The following is a 4350-nucleotide window of genomic DNA, read 5'->3' as shown; positions in this document are numbered from 1 at the left end:
TGCCCCATCTCTCCCTCCAGAAACAAACCCATGTGCCCCACCACCTCCCTCCAGAGCCACACCGAGATGCCCTGCCCAACATCCTAACCCACACCTAGATGACCCATGCTACCCACCAGACCCACTGTGCCCCATCTCTCCCTCCAGAAACACACCCATGTGCACCATCCTTCCGCCAAGATCCACACCAATGTGCCCCACCACCTCCCTCCAGAGCCACACCGATGTGCCCCCACCACCTCCCTCCAGAGCCACACCAAAATGCCCCGTTCCACTTCCCAACCCACACCTAGATGACCCATGCCACCCTCCAGATCCACTGTGCCCCATCTCTCCCTCCAGAAACACGCCCATGTGCCCCATCCACCACCCTCCAGAGCCACACCAATGTGCCCTACCACCTCCCTCCAGAGCCACACCAATGTGCCCGTCCAACTTCCTAACCCACACCTAGATGACCCATGCTATCCACCAGACCCACTGTGCCCCATCTCTCCCTCCAGAAACACACCCATGTGCACCATCCCTCCGCCAAGATCCACACCAATGTGCCCGGCCACCTCCCTCGAGAGCCACACCAATGTGACCCCACCACCTCCCTCCAGAGCCACACCAAAATACCCCGTCCCACTTCCCAACCCACACCTAGATGACCCATGCCACCGTCCAGACCCACTGTGCCCCATCTCCCTCCAGAAACACACCCATGTGTACCATCCCTCCACCCAGATCCACACCAATGTGCCCCCACCACCTCCCTCCAGATCCACACCAATGTGCCCCCACCACCTCCCTCCAGAGCCACACCAAGGTGCCCCATCCCACTTCCCAACACACACCTAGATGACCCATGCCACCCTCTAGACCCACTGTGCCCCATCTCTCCCTCCAGAAACACGCATGTGCACCATCCCTCCGCCCAGATCCATGCCAATGTGCCCCCACCACCTCCCCCCAGAGCCACACCAAGATGCCCCATCCAACTTCGCAAGCCACACCTAGATGACCCATGCCACCCTCCAGACCCGCTGTGCCCCATCTCTCCCTCCAGAAACACACCCATGTGCCCCCACCACCTCCCTCCAGAGCCACACCAAGATGCCCCGTCCAACTTCCTAACCCACACCTAGATGACCCATGCTACCCACCAGACCCACAGTTCCCCATCTCTCCCTCCAGAAACATACCCATGTGCACAATCCTTCCGCCAAGATCCACACCAATGTGCCCCACCACCTCCCTCCAGAGCCACACTAATATGCCCCCACCACCTCCCTCCAGAGCCACACCAAAATGCCCCGTTCCACTTCCCATCCCACACCTAGATGACCCATGCCACCCTCCAGACACACTGTTCCCCCATCTCTCCCTCCAGAAACACACCCATGTGCACCATCCCTCCGCCAAGATCCACACCAATGCAGCCCATCACCTCCCTCCAGAGCCACACCGATGTGCCCCCACCACCTCCCTCCAGAGCCACACCAAAATGCCCCGTTCCACTTCCCAACCCACACCTAGATGACCCATGCCACCCTCCAGATCCATTGTGCCCCATCTCTCCCTCCAGAAACACGCCCATGTGCCCCATCCACCTCCCTCCAGAGCCACACCAATGTGCCCCACCACCTCCCTCCAGAGTCACACCAATGTGCCCCGTCCAACTTCCTAACCCACACCTAGATGACCCATGCTACCCACCAGACCCACTGTGCCCCATCTCTCCCTCCAGAAACACAGCCATGTGCACCATCCCTCCGCCAAGATCCAGACCAATGTGCCCGACCACCTCCCTCGAGAGCCACACCAATGTGCCCCCATCACCTCCCTCCAGAGCCACACCAAAATACCCCGTCCCACTTCCCAACCCACACCTAGATGACCCATGCCACCCTCCAGACACACTGTGCCCCATCTCTCCCTCCAGAAACAAGCCCATGTGCCCCACCACCTGCCTCCAGAGCCACACCAAGATGCCCCGCCCAACATCCTAACCCACACCTAGATGACCCATGCTACTCACCTGAACCACTGTGCCCCATCTCTCCCTCCAGAAACACACCCATGTGCACCATCCTTCCACCAAGATCCACACCAATGTGCCCCACCACCTCCCTCCAGAGCCACACCAATGTGCCCCCACCACCTCCCTCCAGAGCCACACCAAAATGCCCCGTCCCACTTCCCAATCCACACCTAGATGACCCATGCCACCCTCCAGACACACTGTGCCCCATCTCTCCCTCCAGAAACACGCCCATGTGCCCCATCCACCTCCCCCCAGAGCCACACCCATGTGCCCCACCACCTCCCTCCAGAGCCACACCAAGATGCCCCGCCCAACATCCTAACCCACACCTAGATGACCCATGCTACTCACCAGAACCACTGTGCCCCATCTCTCCCTCCAGAAACACACCCATGTGCACCATCCTTCCACCAAGATCCACACCAATGTGCCCCACCACCTCCCTCCAGAGCCACACCAATGTGCCCCCACCACCTCCCTCCAGAGCCACACCAAAATGCCCCGTCCCACTTCCCAATCCACACCTAGATGACCCATGCCACCCTCCAGACACAATGTGCCCCATCTCTCCCTCCAGAAACACGCCAATGTGCCCCACCACCTCCCTCCAGAGCCACACCAAGATGCCCCGTCCAACTTCCTAACCCACACCTAGATGACCCATGCTACCCACCAGACCCGCTGTGCCCCATCTCTCCCTCCAGAAACACACCCATGTGCAACATCCCTCCGCCAAGATCCACACCAATGTGCCCCACCACCTCCCGCCAGAGCCACACCAATGTGCCCCCACCACCTCCCTCCAGAGCCACACCAAAATGCCCCGTCCCACTTCCCAACCCATACCTAGATGACCCATGCCACCCTCCAGACACACTGTGCCCCAACTCTCCCTTCAGAAACACACCCATGTGCACCATCCCTCCACCCAGATCCAAACCAATGTGCCCCCACCACCTCCCTCCAGAGCCACACCAAGATGCCCCGTCCAACTTCCTAACCCACACCTAGATGACCCCTGCTACCCACCAGACCCACTGTGCCCCATCTCTCCCTCCAGAAACAAACCCATGTGCACCATCCCTCTGCCAAGATCCACACCAATGTGCCCCACCACCTCCCTCCAGAGCCACACCAATGTGCCCCGTCCCACTTCCCAACCCACACCTAGATGACCCATGCCACCCTCCAGACACACTGTGCCCCATCTCTCCCTCCAGAAACACACCCATGTGCACCATCCCTCCACCCAGATCCACACCAATGTGCCCCACCACTTCCCTCCAGAGCCACACCAAAGTGCCCCACCACCTCCCTCCAGAGCCACACCAGGATGCCCCGTTCCACTTCCCAACCCACACCTAGATGACCCATGCCACCCTCCAGACCCACTGTGCCCCATCTCTCCCTCCAGAAACACAACCATGTCCTCCATCCCTCCCCAGACCCACACCAATGTACCCCAACCCACACCACTGTCCATATCCCTCACCCAGACCCACACCACTATGTCCTATCCATCCCTCCAGACCCACACCAATGTGCCCCCTTTCTCCAGAGCCACGCAAAAGTGGCTCATCCCACCAGACCTACACCAGCATGCCCCTATCCAACCATTCAGACCCCAGCAAGATGCCCAATCCCTCCCTCTAGTCCAATAACATAATGCCTGATCCTTCTTCCAAATAGCAAGATGCCCCTTCCCCCTTGCAACAGATGCCTGTGTGCCATCCCGAATCACACGCAGATAGCCCCAGCCAACCCCCTCTAAAACCACGCATCCTAATAATCACACCCTCATAAAACATTAAATCACTCTATTAACCCCCGTTGATCAGTTAAACACAAGCATACACTGTCTCCCTATTCCTTTCCTTAGCCCTCCATACCTTTCATGTTGAATAGCTGAGCATGATTTTTAAAGTAAATGTAATTTCTTGCTCCCCCGTCTAAATCGGGTGTCTTGCAGGATCGTTCACGGTATCCGGAAGAAAATTCCAATTTACAGCCAGCCAAAAGCACACGGGTTGCTGCTGTGCCTGCAGCCTGGCAGCCAGAGCCTTGCCGCTCAGGACGCTCCAGGGCCTCCTAGAAATGTTCCCGGTGTTGAAATGCCAACCCCAAACGCTGCTAGCCAAAGGCTGGCAGGGTCCGGTTGCACTTGCACCGGCGGCAGCCAGAGCGTTCAAAATTCCCGCTCAGCCCCAGCCCGCTTATTGAACGTGCTCGGAACTGCTTCTCTGCTCCGGAAAGCACACGAATGACATCAGAGGTCACGTGACAACGAGGGGGCGGGCCGTTGCTATGGTCCTTTTCTCGGA

The sequence above is a fragment of the Ambystoma mexicanum genome, chromosome 3p, assembly GCF_040938575.1.
Source record: "Ambystoma mexicanum isolate Mex_15411 chromosome 3p, UKY_AmexF1_1, whole genome shotgun sequence".
Taxonomy (NCBI): domain Eukaryota; kingdom Metazoa; phylum Chordata; class Amphibia; order Caudata; family Ambystomatidae; genus Ambystoma; species Ambystoma mexicanum.
This window is presented reverse-complemented; position numbering follows the sequence as displayed.